Here is a 21241-nt window from a genome sequence, read left to right as displayed (position 1 = left end):
GATGTCATTACTGACCCCATTTAAACTAACACGCCAAGGATGACAAGGTGACTTCTAAAAAATAGGTCCTCCTATCGCAACATCGGCCAGCCTGTCTGAGGCACTTCCACTGTTCACCCTGATTACCCCACTAGATGTTTCCATCTGTCGACTCACATCTTCATTTTGGATAACACTAAGACGAACTTACATTGATGAATACGCACGAAAGTTTAGTGATGTATCATGTATGAGATTAAGCAACTCTGTTAAAAAATTGTTGATAGCTTGCTTCCAGGCTTTTTATACTGTAGCCTGAAACTTCATAATGTCTTCTATGCACATGAACCAGATTGACGACATAATGCAAAACATGCTTAAGAATACTGCGAGGAACATGATAACGACAAAACGGCCGGCCACCCAAATTTTTCGCTGTACATGTTTATAAAATGTTCATGTACACCCAAACGAGGTGCTTATGATACAAGCCGAAAAAACCTACAAGTAGGGCCTTGAAGCCTTCTGGAAGTAGACGTGTTGCATTTTTTCTGTGGAGGACTTTACACCCATACGTGAGGAACAAAATTCCTGTATAATGAAGAATGTTGGCAGCTATCAGTTATAGAAAAACCTAATGCAGCTAATCTTCCCCGACACATCTGTACATTTAGAGAGGTGACGTAGCTTCTGTGATTGTGGCAGTAACTCCAACAGGACCAGTGCGAAAATTGGCACTACATGGCTAGACAAATGTCCAAACATGCCTGCCCGACTCCCTCTAGCCACCCCGGCTGAATCTGACACATGATTTCTTAACTGCTGGCTGGACAAAAACAAAACCACTGAAGCACTCACAATACAGAGCGTGAAGTTACTCTGGAGGGGTCAACTTCGTCTTCTGCGATAAAAGAGCAGCACAGTGTACTGATAAGGCACTCCTTGCAATGGTTTTCAATGCCACACAGTGACCTTGCTGTTCCTGTCGAAGAGAGCTTCGGGAGCTTGCACGGTGCTTGCTCTTTTCTGGGGGGTGCTGCTGCTCCTCGTTTTCTGCTCAAGGTCAACCTGCACAAAGTTGTAGACGAGGCTTTAAGAGTTGTATATAATGATATGCAAATTTTCACTGAACACACATTTCCTCGTGGCACACTGAGGAAATTCTTATAAAACTTAAGGCCTCGCATATGCGAACATTTACAATCGATCCGAAGATATGTAGTGTACATAAAGAAATGTCATTCAGCACAACCACAACTACAGTTGCACACGAAAACGACATTTTACACGATCCTGTTTATTTAAATGGTCCAATTTATTTTATTTACACGGTCCATTTTACACGGTCCTGTTTTACACGATCTGGTCTGCATGAACTCTTGAACCGGGCACCATATAGATTGAAAGACATACACAGAGTTTGAGACAATACTAGTTTCCCGTGGAGCATCCTCTTGCACTATACCAACACATCTCAATTTAGTTAGTTGGTCAGAACGAAGTGAAAACAGCTTGCTCTTGAAAAGCACGGGCAGAAGGAATGACGCCTGCACCCTGTGCTCCTCGTACATTCTCGTTGAGGGTGCAGTTTTCACCTTATCCTTATGCAATTTCGCATTTATAACATTGTTCGCTGCATAATCTTTGTGGCATTAAAGTGTGTGATACCGTCATGTGTACCCCATGTAATTTATAAAAGTAGAATACAAGATAGCTTGATTCAAAAATAAGAAATTGTATCCAGTGCCATGTCCTGTAGCCATTCTTTAGGCAAGTGGCGGAATGATTTATTCTTCAAAACATATCTTACTTGTAACCACTACAAGAGCTAACTCGTGCACTGGCACATTCTGTTTGCCTCTTCAGATTATAAGGTAACTTTTTTACACCAGAAAGTCTTCAAGAAGAATAGAAGTGTTGTAATTGTGTAGAAAGAAGTGTAGAAGGAAAAAAAGATAACCTGCCCTGTACAGGGTCTGAGCCTGCGAACTTCGAATAACATGTCCGATGCTCTATCAACTGAGCTACCATGGAGGCTGTCCCTCTTCCATTTTGTATGGTATATATGTGCATTTATACATGGAAAAGTCAGTCAGCGCTGCTTGTTACCAATATGGTGAGTGTGGGACACCTTTTTTTCGCCTACTGGCAATTACATTACGATTGCAATCACGTTACGATTACTTCCAATATTCCTATACTTCTTTGGCAGCATTATGCATCTGCCAGTTCTCAGAAAATCTGCTAGTCACAGGAGGTGGCAATGGTTCACCCTCCTACCTAAATGCATGTACTTGAACACATGCACAACTGATAAAAAAAAACAAGTCACACACCGCTAAGATTACTGAGATTCACTGTTTCAGATTCATGAGTAAAGGAAAGAACTATAAATTTAAGGGTTTGTTGTCTTTGTTGAACACATTATAATGAGAACTAGTAAAAAATGATGCCAAACAAACTATAGGGGATGTTATCAAAAGTAAATTTAACAAAATTATGAAAAGAAAAGTGAACAAAAACTTAACTTGGCAACGTTTCTTGACAATTGAATTGACATTACTTTTTATAACATCCCTATATTTTACTGGGTAATGTTGTCGGGTAATTCCCATTATTAGAGTGGCGAGTAGGCTGACAAAAAAAGCATATGGCATTGATACTTCTTTTGAACACCTAATAGTTTGAGGACCTTAAAAGAGCGGAAGCTACTTTGAGTAGACCAGAATATTTAGTTGGAGCAAAAAAAAACGTACACACATTTTTACCAGGCTTTTTAAGAAATTTTGAGACATAAAGTGTATGCTGCCAGTAATGTTAAGTACCATTACTTTTGTCACACTATGCACTGTAGCAGGTGTAGTTAGAGTGGTGATAGTGAAGCATTAATCAAGCACGCCACCAACTGTGTCCACATCAATGGTCGCGTATTTTAAAAATAAACCTGCTGTATAATAAAAAAAAGTTTAGAGCATTTATGTTTTTATCCAAATCAAGTTAAACCGACTGGGTAAGCAAACCATTTGCATAAAATCAAAAGGCATAAAGTGATTCATGTATTATAACAATGTGAACAATTTCAGCAACGCAGGGAAAAGTGACAGCAGTTCTATTAAAAACCCCTCTCATTATAACATGCATGAAAAGCACCACACCAGAATATTTTAAAGTGCATGTAATATCGAGACTACTAGACTGTCTATTGACCTTTTAGAAGAAGGGTATCCCCTTCACGTTCAAGGGGCAACCATTTAGCCTTTTCCTGACATTTTCAGTGAATATTTCCTGATTTTCAGATATCATTAGGATTGATTTAGAGTGAACAGATTTTGCTTACGCATTGAAACCTAGTTCTGTATGTAACTGCAATTATGGGTGCCAAACCACCTCCAATTAATTTTTAACATTTAACTCATTTTTTAACTGCAGCAGCACAACTAGATGTGGGTGCCCAAAAAGTAGCTAGAAACAATACCTTTACCTCTTTAAGTCTTTCGGAAGTGATCAGCTTCTCAGTGCTCACCTTACAACACTTTTTTAAATGCGTGTTTGTGTGCCCACTACTCTTGCTCCTTGTACAGTGAGGAGGAGCACATGGCAAGAAGAGACAAGAAAGAAGCATCGCGAAAAAAAGCGAAATAAGCGAGGACCTCTTTTGTATCGTACAATGTTTGTAACATTACTATTGCGACAAGATATAGACAAATTATCACGGCTATGCATCCATGGTAGAGTCATACACAGCTGCAACACCACGACTAAATTTCCACCATGTGTTGGTTTAGTATCCCTTTATAGTGGCAAGCTAATGATATCTGCATTTGTTTGGCACACATTGAGATGCAGCGAAATGTGATATGGTAATCTCATTTAGAATGCACGTCATGTGGCTTCATTGTATATGTGGCCACAAGTAACTCTGGTTGCAAAGCAATATGGCAGAGCCTAAACAGACGTCACCGACCCCTCCAATCTCAACTTGCCTTTGCTACTTGCCCATTATCATCCCAGCAAAAAATGAATAATTGAATCTGCTACAGGCATGTGCTAGCTTATGCTAAAGACCAAGTATGAAGGGTGTTTTGTCATTATTGAGATCAGTTATTTGTTCAAGAACACTTGCTGTCAAACACAAATACATTGCTGTCGAAGCATCAAGACTCAAATATAAAGCAAAAAGAAGTGTCTCTTTAAAAATTACAGGCCACAAGGTGCAAGATAAATATTTGATATACTTGGGATGTAAGGCACGCACAAGAGGTGCTGCCATATTATACTTCTCCTTGTGTTGAAACCTGCTTGCTTTACTCACCCAACACATCTGTAAAGATGCCGTGAAAACACCAAGGAGCTGATGCAGCAAGGTTGAACACATGTCCAGGGATTCCACCATTCCTAAGCAGCCCTACAGCCTCCACAGTCCTGCAACCATTTGTAAGATAAATATAAATCTACCCAAAGTTCTTGGTTTACAGACACACATGCAAGACGCATAACCACTCTATAGGAAGTTTGCATGATAATGCGCTGGATAGCGAAACGGATGCCATTATCAAGTATCCCGGCCTGCCGCTTCTTTCTTTCCGTTCCTAACTAATCAATCCATAGTTAATAAATGTTACCCCAATGTGAAGTGTACTAGCAGTCCGGTGACGAATTGCAATGTATTTCAAACACAGTCCAATGGATGGCAAGTAACCATCCAATAGCGTTTTGTCAGCTGTTCAAGAAAAGAGCATGAAGTTTAGCTAAAACCCATGTTTTTTATAAACACCATTCAATTTGATATAAAAGTTGTCAGCATTATGTGAAGGAACACGGATTAATGTTTAATCAATGATTTCTTATAATTTACTGATATGAATGCAACTAACTGAATATAAAACGATAATTTTTGCTTGAGAATTTAGAGTTATGAACACTATCGCACTTGCCAGCTGCATCTTGTCCAAAACAGCAGCAAGATAGGCTAGTTTCTGTAGGTGAGCAGTAATGAGCAGTGCAAAGTAACAACAACAAACACCAGTAACAACAGTATGGAGCAAGCACAGACTGCCAACTGCATAATTTATTGCACAAACGTTCGCCTGAATATCAGTCAGACAACTCGTGCAAATGAAGGTCCAGTTGGGAATGAACAAGTTACGAAATCAACAATGCCTGCTTTCACTAACAGGACCCTCATTCACATAAAGTATGCAGCGATAGGCCCCTACCGAGGTACGTCACAGCATGATGTCACTGGCAAATGTAAAAGGTGTGGCTGGAAAAACACTCCCGCTGATGACTCAGCCCGGTACAGTCGTGCGGTGTTTGGGGCAAGTTTTAATTTTTCAAAGCTTACACTTCACGTTACAATGTCGACATTAGCTGTAGTATGTGTCAGCAAACATCTAGCTGTGTGGTAAAATATTTGCCACGCTGTCTGTTTATCTTGAAGAAGTGAACACACGTGGTGGCCTGTGCGAGGAGCAGTGGCATAGTCTTCAAAATTGTGCACTGTTGATTGCGGCACGCAGTGTGCATTGAAAGGTATTGAGAATATTGGTTCAACTGAGAATATTGTGTGGTGTGTGCAATGTCAATAACAATGTGTCTTGTTTGCGAAGACGTTAGCACTCATGGCAGGGACCGGTCGATGAAAAAACTTGATTCGACATTTTAGTCAAGGTAAATATGAGCTTGACGCGACCATCTTCGAGTGGGTATATCTCGGTGTTTGCGCTGTGTGCAGAAAAAAATTGCATGGTTACCGAGCTGGAAAATACCGTTTGCTGAAGCTGCATGTATGAATCGCCCCGACGAGTACGCAAGCCCAATAAAGGTATAACTCGTTATATCGAAGGCCTCATATGTCTTCATGTAACTTGCAGAGATTCTTGTTTCACATGTACTCAGTACTTTTACCGCTCGATAATTATGAAGTGACAATGCAAACAACAAGTTTGTGTGTTAGGTCCTAAGGGAGCAATGTAAATGTGCAAATAAGTTGTAGGTGTCAGATGCAGCGATGTAACTGCACAAAAGATTACGTATATAATAGGCTACAGGTTTAGAATCGCATACATCTCAGTGGTCTATCAGGAACTTCACAAACAACTTCCTTGCCAACCAGCCCTTGCACAGAGGGAGGGAATGGCTGGCACGGCGCTCGAAGTGATGTCACACTATTTGCAAACATAGAGAGGTTTCTTACTTAGACAACATTTTGCACAATATATTTTTTAGATGCAAGACTGTACTCGTCCACATTGATCATACTGATGTCTTTTGTTGTTACTTTGTGCGGTGAATTACTAGGCATTATTCACCATGATCTTTAAAAGCTGATTTCAGTGTTCTCTCTCATATTGCTGACAACTCTGTTGTTGCATAAATTGGGCAAAAAAGCAACACAGAATGGCTGTCACAATAAACACACCAACGTGGGTACTCTCCTGCAAACAAAAGTCGGCACTGGTCCTGTCATTACCCGTCTTCCTTCTCTCTTTGCCTTGTTTGTGCTGAAACAGCCAAACACCTGATGAGTTAGATGAGAAATAATAACGCATCAAAACTATAAGTGCTTGCATCAGCAACTACACAACAGCGTGATAACCGCACCCCTGCCACACAGCAGCGAAACATATTTTGAACATGCTGGCAGTGTATTATTTTATAAAAAGCAACTCTGGCAGATTACGAAATCTCACAATGTGCATGCAAGTTTTCTTCAAAGTCAGGCGTACAATGTAGGCGCTGGCCGGTACATTTTAGTTACAAGCAAAAGCGTCTTGCAGGTACATATGCAGATTGCACGAACACCTCTCTCTCTACACTAGGCACACACATTATATATTTTAACAAGCAAACGCCACTGTTTAGAGGCATAATAACGCTTTACCGTGAACGTATGCTAATCAACCCACTTAGGCAGTTGGCTAGGTGAATCGAGCCAAGTTACAAATTGTATCGCCCGCGAACGTAAACAAAATGCTGCTTTCCATCAAATGGCACTGCAGGCTTCGTTTAATCAACAACGTAGCAAGCTCCGTGTGCGTCTTCCTCACTACATTGCACATATGAAAAAATCGATCACCATACACATGCATGTTGCCGCAGTTGTCTCGAATTAGCTCCAGTAAGGCCGCGCCGATGCGCCATGGCTCTGCTAGCGTTAGCGTTGTCAAAGCGAATCGGCAACCGCACTCGCAAAGGCGCGCAAGGTTGCCGTTTCACGACGCTTCGTTCGAGTGCAGCAACACACACTTGCACTGAGTGGCGTACTTGGTCTACTTAAAAATTGTCCCCCTTACCTTTAGTTTCTTTCACACTGTCCTGAGGGAAGCAACCACAGGCGTCAGCCGTCACCTCGGAGTCCTTCGAGTGCCCGCCCAACCAGCCGATTCCTTGGACGACTCGCACTTGATCCACACTCGAACAACCGCGGGAATAGGGCGCAATCTTAGCACATCACACGAACGCGGAACGGCGCTTCCTTGCGTAAATTTAACATTTCGTGCTCTCGTGTGTAGCAGCGCGAACACACGAGAGAGCATGCTCACGGAGACAAAGAGAAACAACATGTGGCTTTAGCTCTGAATGGATTTAGTTTGGATATCTGTGTGAGGAAAAAAAACATCTGTCGTTGCTATAAACGGAAAAAAATGTATGTTATCTGGCAAAATAACTTTAAAAGGGATAAACGGTTATTCAAAAAACAAGTTACAACTTATGAATATTTTTGCAGGTTTTTGTTTTGTTTTTGTTCTAGCAGACGACAGCGTCCTACTGCTTCTACGACAGACGTAGTGCGGTTTCACGTTCGGTGCGTGTCGGCGACGCAAAGCTCTACAGTAGTGATATCAGAGTTATCAATTCTCAATGAATAACAGGATGGCTACAAAGCAGTAACATGTTGACATAGTGCAGTACGCAATCTTTCAAGGTATGACATTTCTTTGCTCTGAAGCAAATCGAAGCAAGCGGGCCGGCGCAATCAGCTGATTTCGCCACTACGCGTGACATGGTCGTGCGCAATAACGTCGCGCCCCGCGCTCGATTTGTCATCAAGCGATAGAGCTACTAAGTGGAATACAGCTAGATGCAGGGATTAATGGCGTATCACTCTAATTCCCTGTGGTGGCCGACTCAATCGCAAGAGAGCCCCGAGAAACAACCTTCAACTGCTCAAGCTTGTGTGTGGGTGTAAAAATACTTGTTTTCATCCGCGGCGGGGCAGCAATCTATAGTTGAAAGACATGCGAAAAGCATGTGACGTATATACAATCACAAAACATATGCACACAACAATAGATACGATCGCATATCGTTCATAAATATTCCAACACATAGCGTGTGAAAAGCAAATTTATATACATAACTTAAACTCAAGGACACCGTTCTGCGCGAATAGCTTAGCAAGTAACGCACTCAGCTCACGTGCGCGAGCACAACTAAGTGGCGCAGGTTCGAGTCCCGCCAAATCAAATTTTTTTTGTTTTTTTTCAACGTTTTTATTGTACTGCCATTTTTTCTAATGCCTTAGGTTATAAAACAACATAAAAGCTATATTGCGTTCAAGTACATAAGTGGGACTGTGTTTTTTGCGCAACAGTTATAAGTATTTTTATTTTCATTATTAATTTTTTATTTATTTCATAATATAACAAAAGTAAGGACTAAGGGTAACATTGGGTCTGCTTGATTGTGAAGGGACTCGAGAACTGAGAAAACTCAAACCAAAAAGTTTATTCGAGAAAAAACTGAGCATTTCACAGCCGGACCAGTTTCTTCAAGGGTAGGCCCTAGGTATGCGCGAGACTTGCTATATGACTCATCTCAAGCTGTGGCAGTTGAGGGAAGGCAATATCACCGAGAAGCAGTTCCAAAATATATTTTGGTTGATGTTTTTTGATTCCTCCAAAATAAGGGCTGCACAATTGTGATCGAGCCAAACCAAGAATTGCGGGCATGAAGTCATGAGACAGAAAATGAATAATGTTGATTGTTTGAAAAATTGCCCTTAATAAAAGGAAGAGTTATGGAGTGCTACGTAGCTTAACCCGCAGTTTAAAATGGACAATGTTGCACACACAGACATTGGTTATATTTCTCTGCAGCACAGTTGAAGCATCTATGTAGAACTGAAGCATCAAGAGAAGCCAATGCGTCCTCACTTTATTGCGCTTTACATAGCTTGTATGTGTCCATGCAGCCATGATATGTTATATTTTAAAGCATTTGTTTAAACTATAATATTCTTATTCATTAAAGCTGGCCCATAAGTTGTGTCTTATGTAGCACTACAATTGAAGCGTAATCTGCATGGTGGTCTGAAACAATGCTTTTGAAGATCTCAAAACGACCCAGCTCTATACACGACCATCCGAGCATCAATGATAAGCACCAATAATGTGTCCGTACATATCAGTTGTGCTCTCATACTTAATTATTTTTATGACCACTCCCTCTTCCCCTACCTCGTTTCTGTCGTGAAGCTGTGGCAAGTTGTGTATAACTGTATTTATATTGTAAGAGAACATTCTATCAATCAAAAATTATTTTTTGGCTACATGCAATTAGTTTTTATAGATATTCATTTCTTTTGTCGGTGCTCAGGAGGGCTAAGCTGATGGTCGATATTTTAAATTGACATTTCTCTTTGCCAATGTTAATGAGAACAGTTTGGTTAATAATGACAAGTTCATTCGCATTGAATTTACTTCTCAATAATATTGTTTCTACCAAAAGAACCAGCCCTTGAAGTTATGCTTTTTTGTTTGATTTGTTTTTGTGTGACAGCATGCAAGTAAAATGACAATTATTGTCATTTCTTGTGAATAACACATTTTCCGTGTGACAGACTTTAGCACCTGGTCATCTGCAGAAGTTGTATAAAAGGGCGAACAGTGTTGACTGACAACACAGACTAGCCTGCGTTATTCTTTTGTACTATATATGTCACTGTGCATTCATTTATAACTTTATAGAGCTCGGATTTCCTGCTGAAGATGTGACAACTGTACAGTTTCCACATTTTTGCAACAATCCACATTCCTTTCATACACTATTGCACATTTTCGTAAGCACCTTACGAAATTTGTATATTTCCGTAAGACCTTACATTCCGTATTTTCCTTATGAAAGCTTCTGTACACTCCATACACTCTCCTTATCCTCCCATATCTTTCATAATGAACTCTCCATATGCTCCATAAGTTTCCTTATCTTTCCATATTTTCCATAAAACTCACTCCATCCACGCCTTAAAACTTCCTTATCCTTCCATATACTCCATAAAAAGCCTTCCATATATGCCATACCTTTTCCTTATCTTTCTGTATACTCCATAAAAAGCTTTCCGTATACGCCATGCAATATCCTTATCCTTCCATATACTCCATAAGAAGCTTTCTGTAAATGCCATACAACTTCCGTATAATTTCATAAAACTCCATATGTTTTCCAAATGTAGCATAAGGAAATGTTACGGAGTCCATATATTTTCCGTAAGATTTCATACGGAACTTTTCAGTAGGGAAGTAGCGGAATTTGCAGTCTTCTCTTTTGTAGCCCTCTTCGCCATCGCATGTTTCGTCACACTAATTGTGACGTAAGTCACGTTCACTGCCGGTGTCACACGGGCACTTTTGATCACGATTTGGCTCCCGAATCGCGGTTTGGCTCTCGTTTCGGGCAAACTCGATCCAGATTAATTTGCACTGCTTAGCAATAATCATTGTTGATAGCGATGAAGAAATCAGACTCGTCGTCATTCTGTACTCGCGCTATAACTATCGTTATGTCATACCAACTAGCCAAAACTGCCACACTTCCAAATCAAGCCTTCTGACGAGCAAAGGTGCTCATGTGACACCGATGAAATCTACTTTAGGCACCCAAAAATCATAAATCTGTCATTTTTGCGTACATGCCCTTTCAATATCTCGATTTATGTAGTGTATACGATGTATGCACTAAATAAAGTAAAAATACCAACCATTCTATTATAAGAATCACTGTTAGGTTGCTCTGTGTGATTATGTCTATAAAAAATTGACTCTTTGAATAAGTGGCAGCCCCTTGTTCGTTTAAACAACGGTTTCACCTTGTTTCCCCGTGCCACCAGTTTTTCCTTAACATCTTTTGTCTTGCTGTTATCATGGCCTTCTGCGTTTAGCCCAAGTTAGCGTTACTGTATTTGTACAAGTTTTTTCGTTTTATAGCAATAATATAATTTTACTCCAATTAGTCTGTGAGGAGAACAAGTATGATTCTAATATGGCAGTTGAAACAACCGCAGCCCGTAAAGCGCATCCCTATCGACATGGTGACGTGTGGCACCACTATTCATTTGCTTTAGCCATTTGCAAATAATTGAAAAGGTAACCAATCCTTACACTCGATTGCTAACCACTCAAATGTTGATCATAACCTGAATAACCTAATGTTTAAAAAATAACAGAGTAGAAGAACCCCCTACTAAAAAGTACTATGCTGGCTTCAAAGACACTTATAAACCCACTTATAGATTTGGAAATGCTTTGTCACTGTTCTTTGTTTCCTATAAAGGTTTTATGGAGCCTATTCTCAAGACAGCGTCCCATCTGACCCATGTAGCTCCTGCCGCATGTCAGTGATTGTGTACATCATGCCTTTAACACACGTTACATAGTTCTGCCTGTGATGAGTGTGGCAGTGTTTCCTTCCTTTCATCTGATCAATGAATCTACATAGGTCAGAAAGTTTCCCGGGCCGTAAACACTGTTTCAACTCCAGCACTTTCTCGCTATATTTAGTAGAGTTTGTGAGAAACACTGCGCATGCTAAGTGCGACAGCCGTCTTCTTTTCTTGCAGCCCTTTAGATGGTCTGTAGCTCTTTTTCTACGCCTAGGATACCTCGCATTCCTAAGCGAATCTTCAGCTAAAGGCAACCCGTCTTGAGTAGAAGCTGCAATACTGTCACGGGGTCTAGGCACTTACTTGGAAATTTCTTCTATCACCTTGTGTTTAAGCGATCCACACAGAGCACTCTGCAAGGCCCTGTGCATGGCCGCCCTCTTGGCCCTTTTTGTGGGCCCCAATGAGAAAGGCAGCAGTGGCTTCCATGGACAATGCTTATACCGCCAACTTGTGCACCATTTTGTAAAAGCTGTGTTAAGTGCAGGGATTTGATTGTGAAACATTAGGGAATTTCATGTGTTGCCACGAGATGCTGGAGCTTGTGCTGCAAAACCTTCATACTGGGCTTGACAACCTACTTGCAGTCCACAGATTCTACCAACTTGAACAATAAAAATTACCCACATAGCAAGAGATTGAACAGCACTGAAACCTAGCAATATGTTATTATTGTTCCTTTAAATACTTGCCAAGTGCAGGTCTCTAAGAATTGATTGATTTTTGGGGTCTAACGTCCCAAAACCACTATATGATTATGAGAGACGCCGTAGTGGAGGGCTTCGAAAATTTTGACCACCTGCGGTTCTTTAACCTGCGCCCAAATCTGAGCACACGGGCCTACAACGTTTCCGCCTCCATCGGAAATGCAGCCGCCGCAGCCGGGAATTGAACACGCGATCTGCGGGTGGGCAGCCGAGTACCTTAGCCACTAGACCACCGCGGCGGGGCTGGGTCTCTAAGAATTGATGCAGTGCTCAATCAATACTAATACACTGCCATTACAAATACATTTTTATGGCCTAGCCAGGAAAGGTAGAAGCGTGAGAAGCACTTCCAAACACCTGGCAGTTAGATTCTACACTTTCCTGGGAAGGATACTGCTCTAAGAAATATATAGCATCCTTGACGCAGGGCAGTAGATCCTTTGCGCTGACAGGCTGTTTAGGTTTGGTTAATCATTGCACTGATCTTTAATGACTTCTACTTGGCTTGTGCTGAAAGAAAAAATTAATAAATGTTGATGGCTTCTCGTACTGTAAGATCCTCCGGCTTTTCGGATGATATTTTGGTGTTTCACTAGGCAGAATCAATAGGCTAGAAGTAGAATGTCGTGCCCACTTTGAAGTTTTCTTATGATGTGCTCCAACTTCTTGAAATAGCGCAGCTGCTTCTTGAATGAGGCACGATTAAATAAATTAACTTAAGGTGGTATTGGATGACTGCCAGTTGGGCGTGTTGGTAACGGTTCATGACGAGACAAGCGCGAAAAATCCACACTCAGAGAAGACACAGACAAGCGCTTGTCTGTGTCCTCTCTGAGTGTGTGTATTTTTTGCGCTTGTCTCATCATTAAGGTGGTTTCTCAGAGAATAACACTCATATTGGAGGTATGAAGCTTGTACTTGAAAGCCATGGCTGCTTTTGTGTCGCGGTATTCAAAAGTGGCTAAAAGGCTAAACATGCACTTGCCTTTGCAGAATGCTCTGTGGCAATGAACTCATCACAAACAAGGTGGATGATGCATTCTGCGAGTAAACATCCCATTTTAAGATTGCTGGTTTCACTCAAGATGTGTTCTTGTTGGTAGCTGTAAGTTTGCTTACGTATGTGATGGATCCTAGGTGTGAAGAGAAGTGGCTGGCCACTCGAAGGCCCAAGAAAGGAATAAAGCAACTGTGTGCATTGCATGTACAGTGTCTCTCGCAGACTCAAATAGGTAGGAAGAAAGTGGTGAGGCGTAGGCAGTGAACTTTGTTATCTGCGTAGATGCACCTCTAGAGTTAACTAAAAGGCTGCAGCTCTAATCACAGACAGTAGCGTGAAACATGTTTTAAAAACATGATGAATACAATGCATTTAACAAAGAAAAATTAGCCCCTAAAATTTCTTTTTGTTCACTCAGGGCGAAGGTCTTGTTCCTGTAGACCTAATGCCTTTGGGTAGTGTAGGAGGGCTTATTGTCAGCTACTAACGCGTAGAAAGATCACGTGCTACGAATCGTGCCCACTAACACTCCAAGGTTCACGTGCTCGGAACACTTGATAATGTCGACAAGAGGACAGCCGCTGCTTCAGCTAATTGATAAGAGCATCGAATGCATTATCCGAAGGTTGTAGGTTGAGTCTTTGCCGGTGGGAAGTTGTGTGTTTGTCCACCTTAATTTATGAACATTTTAATCGTAATTGCTGTACTATAGTCAAAAAGCTACTAATAACGTCTCCCGTATTTTTCATGGGCTGATTCTCTGTTCTCATTGAAGAACTGTATATAGATCTGCACTACATTGTAATAAATTTCAGTTGGAAGAAGGTGCTGCATCTTTGTATCTTTTGTCCCTCTCATTGCATTTGCACGGAGCAGCCTTTGCAGGCGAGTTAACTTGTGGGATACATATGCGGGGCACGGTTGTTGTCTACAAAATATCAACAAGTGATATATGCTGGAACACACCTAAAATCAACTTTACAGTGCTTGTCATACCATTACTTGCAGAACACCCTTTTGGTTTCTGTCTAAACAATCCACTGCCTTCTACGTCTTAAGTTTGTGTTGGCTTCCACAACCCTTGCAAGTGCTCCTCTAGCAGACTTATTCAAGTGAAGAGAGAGCAGACTTGCATGGGAGCACAAAGGCTGATATCCTTGCTTTGGGAGTGCATTTTCATGGGTCATGCATATTTACATCTCAGAGGCAATTATCACTGCAACCAAAAAGCCTTCATTGAAGAAAGTTGTCTGTGTGGTGACCACGTGGATGCGGTTTTGTGTTCATGTAGCCAGCTATGCTCGCATGAAAATCACTTCACGTCCCACCTCACTCGTTTTGCACCCTCTGAAACCAAAATCGTGACTGAGCACTGTAAAGCCTTTTTCTGGGTAACTAACTGTTCTAACCACGATGAGTGTGCCATTAACTACTTACTGCAACAGAAAAAACGCTATGAAAGGCTGTGTCCATGAAAGATAATTGAGCCCTTAAACATGCAGAAGGGTCACTGGCTCAGACAGGAACCTTACATAATGATACACTCTGTGAGCACCATTGCAGTTTATAAACAGCAGTTTAAATATTCATCGGAATGGTGGCGTGGGTTGATGAGTTAGGCCCATTTTTAAAGAGAGTGTGTTTCTTGCACTTAGTCCATGTCGAAGTGTCAGGGAGATAGTAGAGGTGGAGGAGATTTTAAGGTTAACTGACGCATGTGTAAGCATGCTATAGTTGCACCTTTGAGATACGAGCAGTCAGGCTGCGTCTCTTTCGTTTCGCTTATCCTGATATATTCATTCTCGTTCATGGTTTGATGCTTTTATTTGTTGTATTTCTTCTGTATACAGCTTCCCCTTGCTGTAACTAGATGGACAGGTGAACAGAAAGATTTTGGTGTTGCAAGGATTTCGTTATTGGAAAATAACACAGTGCTTACTGGAATACGGAAAGATGCGTACCATCGGGAAACCAAATCGAGGACAGAACAGAAAAGGCGTCACTCGAGACTAATTTTATTATTGAAAAATCAGTGAAATATATAGGCGATTTATATAAGTGAAGTATATAAACGAAATATATAACCATGCAGGTTCACATTGCCTCACATGCTAGTCAAAAAACAAGGCATAACCGTTATAAAGAACTTGACGCAGAAGCAGCTCACGGGATTCGTACCGGACAACAAGGCATAAGATGGACAACAAAAGAATAATAAGAAAAAAGCCACTAAACAAAAAACGATTTATTAAGCGAATATTCCCCACCACGCAGAGCAACAGATGTAACACTAACATGCGTATCTTCCTTTTTTTAATGTAGAATGCTTCCATAATTTCACGTGCCAAAGTATCATTACTCTTTCCAAAGACAGATACGCTAGAAAACCTAGCCTCACATTTGCAGAAACCACAATGTGCTGGAAAATATGCTGAAAGTTTATTTTCACAGGAATTTCTTGCATCCTAATTCTGTCCTTTAAGAACCGGCACATTTGTCTGAACATTGCGGTTCCTGCAAATGTCAGGCTAGGTTTTTCCGTGTATCCTTCCTTGTAAAGAGTAATGACACCTTAGCACGCAAAATTATGGAAGCATACTACAATAAAAAGAATAGAGGTACGCATGTTAGTATTACAATTATTGCTCTGCAAGGAGGGGAATATCATTCTTCAGACTCTTTTTTTCATTTAGTGGCCTTTCTTCGTAACTCTTTTGTTGCCAATCTTATTGTGTGTTGTTTGACTAGATGTGAGGCAATGCGCATGCGCAAGGTTTCTACGCTTATATATTTCGCTGATCTTCCGAAAATAAAGTTGCGAGTGACGCCCTTTCTGCTCTGTGCTTATTTTCTTCTCCGATGGTACGCATCTCCTTAAAGTTAGGTAAACACGTACCAACTAGCCCAACAAAATGATTTATCAAGGTGGCGGTCTCACTCCGGTAGCACCCGCTCTGCATATTATTCATTGTTTGCTGACGTTCTATGCTCAGCCTATTGATATGAAGTGCATTGCATTAAGAAGCTTACATTCTCCACTTTTTAATGACAGCTAGTATTGTCGCTTAGTTTGAAGTGGTATTGCATAGCACTCAAAACAGTGCGAGCAAAGACCAGTGCTTTTGCTGTACAAGCATTCATTGCACTGGAAGTGTGGCGAAACTGTTCAACATAACCAAATAAAATTTCCTGAGCCCCTTCATAAAGCATTAGGCAAGGTTTCTATGAAGAAATGTAGCAAGTAAAGCAACCAAGAAGTCATGCAGGCTTCAATCGAATTGAGCAGAACAATGTAGATTCATCAGTGAATAACTTTTTTTTCTTTTTTGTGTAGAACAACAACATTTATGGGGTTTCCAGGCTACAATGTACCTAATGTCTATGCGAAGTTGTTTCACGTTTTAACGAATGGCTCATGATTAATAACTGCTTGTTTCGCAAATCTATCGATCCACTTGTTCAAGCATTACCGACGAAGTGAAAAAACGGTTCAAGATGAAAATATGAAATTTTCAATATTGAAGCAGCCTTTCTATGCACATAAAATTGTCATAGGTTAATTAGAAAAAATGTAAGACAGAGTTTTAATGTAAGGTTAAATGTGAGACAGAGTAAATAGACGACACGCTCGCGCAAATGTCGTCTATTCTGGTGTTTTTTACAAACTGCCACATCTATTGGCCACGTGATAGAGTAGAGGAGCTGACATTTAACATCCCCTAAAACGAATTTACAAACCTCGCCAGCTATCGCTCGTGTCTCTCAACTCAATATGTTCCCCCTGTAGCGTTTTTAAAACGGATATGAATGGCACCTGCAGTGAATAATTATACCGGCGGGAGAGTAAAGCGCCGAAAAAGGGGCCATCTTAGCACTTCTGATGAAGGAAGAGTGCACAATGTAAAGAAGTCAAGAAAGGGAAGCAGCAGGACAGGACGTCTGACATCATGCCGCAGGGACGTCTGACATCATGCTCATTAAGGTGCTGCCTCATAAAACTGGTGTACAGCTGTGACCTGCTAGCAATGTTTCCAAAATACAGGCAGATCTTCAGAGATTTGAAAGTAAATGGTTTATTGGAGCAGAAGCTGCTCTCAAGTGGAACTTCGATGCTTTCGTCTTTTGTTTCTTATTTTTGTTCAGTGTGCTTTAAGCTCCGACAGTGATGCAAATTAGAGTAATTTGAGTATCTGAAAGACGGTATCTTGTAACAAAATGTTGTAAAATGCATGTATTCGGTTGCTTCGCAAGAGGCAAAATGTTGCTAACATAAGGCATACCAGTAGAATGTTGGTTAGGCATTTTACGTGAGTTAGCCATGTATTGTTGTAAGTTTGCAGCTTAACATGATATTCAAGGGAATGATTTTGCAAAGCCACTGATACAGCGTCTTCATGACGAGGAAGTACATAAATTTTTAATCTTATACTATAAAGTGTAGAGCAAAAAACTAAGCTAGTCCTACTCTAAAAGCAATTTGCGAAATTTCACTTATGGCAAATGCATGAAATTGGATTAAATTTGTTTTGATGCTTTAAATTTAGAAGGAGCAATCTGATAGATTGAGCAGCACTCGTTAAGCTAAATACTAACCAAAACTTTTGGTAGTCAACTATTGCACTTATTGAATCAACACAGGTGGTTAGTCAAATAAAAGAGATGCCTAGATAGCAATTTTTAAGAAAAAAGTTCACTGGCAATAGCATAATTATGTAATGTTAGATTATCGGTAGTCAATACATGGCATGAATGCTGAGTAGCAATGTTTATTTTGCCGCAGGAGGGAATTATGTACACAAAGATAGAAAGCAAGTCTATAAATATTTGTTTTGTTTGAATAAACATTATTTTCTGTGGAAATCTTTGCACACATGCCAAATTAACATGGAAATAAAACTGTGCTCCTCAGTCATTTTAATATTTACTCCAACTTTACACAACAAAATATAAATAATCTACTCAGTCATTTTGCCTCTTCGGTGAGTGGCATCCTCAGAGTGCACTGGCACCACATGTGTGGAGGTGACCGAATTCACTGATTGTCTCGGATGTGTCTACCCGTCCGGAAGGATGCCGTGATTTTTGGTGCACGCTGGCTGGTCAAGACGGTCTAACCATGACTCGAAAAGCTTTCTCTTCCCTCTTTTTAGTTCCTGAGCCAGCGTCATCGAATTACGAAATTCGATGACATGCCCCATTTTCAAGCCGTGTTTGATGAGTTTTGTCTCAAAATGCGTGGTTTTTGTGATATCCCCTTTGTGTTCATTAAAACTCGTTGACCACTTCCTGCCAGTTTTGGCAATATAAGTGGTGTCGCAGCCACCGCACAGGAACTTGTAAACAACCCTGTTTTGATCATTCACAGGGGTGCTGTTTTTGGGCTTAGAGAGCACCTTTACCATGGTACAATGAGGCTTGAATATTGTTTTAATTCCCAGTGGACGAAACACTATTCGAACAGAGTCTGAAAAACTTTCAATATAAGGTACAGAAAGAACGCGTTTTGTGTTTTCTCAAGGCACACTCCATGTTCCCTTTTACATGTATTTCTGGGTGGTAATATAAACGTGTTCAGATAATGGCTTCATTACAATTCACCAACCACGTTTTCTATCTATATGACTGCAAGTGCTGGTCAGTGATGTCTGCGACATCACATGCATGAGTAAAATAGGCTGCAAGCAGGCTCAAAGAGCACAAAGGAGACATTAGAAATGCTACCCTTGCTACGCAATTTAAGACAAAACTCATCGAACATTTCAGTACTGAGACAACGCTAGCTCGGGAACAAAAGTGGGGCAAGAGAAATATTCTCGAGTCGTGATTCATTAGTGTGACAAGTTGGCGTTCGACAACAACCGCGGCACAAACTAAGTGACATACGAGACAAGCAGCCGAAATGTCTAACCTCCGCTCATTTGGTGCCAGGGCATACTGAGTATGCCAGCTGCATATTTGGCAAAACATCTCTGTAGTTTTTGCCATATTTGGCAGTTTTAAGTATAAGTCTATATTTTTAATCATGCACTGACCTGTCTTTTGGAACATTTCTACATCTGCTCCTTAGTTATAACTCTGCTGCATACTGTGGTGAACCAAAAACATTCAGGTAATTTTATTCAATGTTTTGAATGTATTTTTATTTTTTTGGGTACATACGCACGTGCCGGGAGAAGAAAATGAGCAGCAGAATTTCATCTTACTTTGCCAATAATGCACCTGATGAGGGGTGACAGAAAGGTACACTATGTGGTGAGTGCGATCTGTTTGCCTGGCGACATAATATATGGCATTTTCAAACTACTAACAATTTTCTTTGTGCATCATTTATAATAATTACCTCAACGAACATTGCCACCCTGAAAATAACTAGCTAGACTGAGTATGTCTGAGCTGAGGAACTGAAATAAGACTGTACACAAAATCAAAATGTTGATTATTTGCCATTATTATTGAGTAAGGAGCCAATGGTTCAGCTCAACAAAGCTTCACAAATTTCATCTCTGCATTATTTAGATTTTCTCACTGCTCAGTTATCTGCTGTGTTTTCTAACTGTTGGATTGTTACATAGCTTTCTGTCAGTCCTGCCACAGCTTTCATGGGATGTTGCAGACAGATTTTGTTAGCTGATTCTCTGCATATTTTAGAGTAGTGTTACCATTTTTTATTTTGTTTGCTTGATAACCTACTAGTATGGGTCTAATCACTTCCTCTCCATAATGCAGGCCCTCATTGCCAACAGATTGCCTCGCATCATGGCTTGTCCCACGGTTGTCACAGCCAACACCCTGCAATTGCTGTTTGCCGACATTGTCGACAGTGTACCCTTCTTGGACATACCCTGACCTGGCGAGCTTGTTCACTTAAGTCGAACCACATTGGCAAAGTCTCGAGAAAAGACTGGCAACTTCAACATGCTGCTCAGTTCGCATATGTGAACTCCACTGGGCATGTGAACTGTTGTGGCGGTGTGGCTGTTAGTTGCTTCTCTGATGCTGATGCAGGTTGTTGTCAATTTGTCATTCTACTCTAGAAGATTGCATTTCCTGTTTCTGCTGTTGTTCCTGTGCCCACAAGTATGACTGTATGTGTGTATGTAGTTGACATTTATGGCGTTATATTTTTGTGAGAAATAGGATACTCCGTTTTAATAGTCGTTCTGAATACCTTCAAAAAATCAACTTCCTTTCTAACGACTTCCGCAAACAAGTGAGAGTACTTTGCCACTTTCACAAAGATGCGCATTACCACGGCTACAAAGTTCCAACTTGGAAGCTGCATTCACTGCAAATCCAAAAAAGTTGAAATGCTATAATTAGTGGTACACGCATGCGAGAAATGCATAAATGAAAAATACCACACAGTTATGTAGAGCAATGCATAACAATCTGAAGATAACTTGAGCTCACCTTTAGATACAAATAATAAAATCTGGGCTCAATGAAAAAGAATAGTTTTGTTAAGGCAGTTTAATCATTCATTGGACAAAAGGACAACTTGGTAATGAACTGAACAGAAAATAGTTGCATGCCTTGGGTATTCGTTTCATGACCATTATTTCTCACTTGGTTGTGGCTGGGAGGTCACTGTTTTGCGTGGATTACACTGAGAAGTTGCTCCACTGATCCCGGTTCGTTTTTTCTAACTGGGTGTCAGCTACCTTAACTATCAAAGGCGTATTTCTTACGTAATCAATCGGCCACTAATAATTAGCCACTTTTAACTGAATGCCTGCCAGGTAGTAATCACGAAGTTCGGTTGCTTTCAAACTGATAAGCTTCTTCTGATGTGCAACATGTTTTGCTGCACAGATATTGGCAGGTTTTTCTGTTTTGGTAAAAACATGTTGTTGTTTTGAACCTCTTAAGCTCCGTCAAAATGAGCCGTACCGG

At 40.7% G+C, this 21241-nt stretch overlaps 1 long non-coding RNA gene across 1 annotated transcript; it reads right to left on the bottom strand.

Moving 5' to 3' along the window:
- Positions 1–990: 990 nt before the first annotated feature.
- Positions 991–7363, bottom strand: LOC142785146 (uncharacterized). Its single transcript, XR_012888863.1, has 3 exons — positions 7275–7363; positions 4292–4401; positions 991–1047 (listed from the first exon to the last, which is right to left on the bottom strand). It is a non-coding gene; the product is annotated as an uncharacterized LOC142785146 (long non-coding RNA).
- Between the last annotated feature and the right edge of the window lie 13878 nt (positions 7364–21241).

The sequence above is a fragment of the Rhipicephalus microplus genome, chromosome 2 (assembly GCF_043290135.1).
Source record: "Rhipicephalus microplus isolate Deutch F79 chromosome 2, USDA_Rmic, whole genome shotgun sequence".
NCBI classification, from domain to species: domain Eukaryota; kingdom Metazoa; phylum Arthropoda; class Arachnida; order Ixodida; family Ixodidae; genus Rhipicephalus; species Rhipicephalus microplus.
The sequence above is the reverse complement of the archived record's forward strand: the minus strand, read 5'-3'. Positions and strand labels throughout refer to the sequence as shown.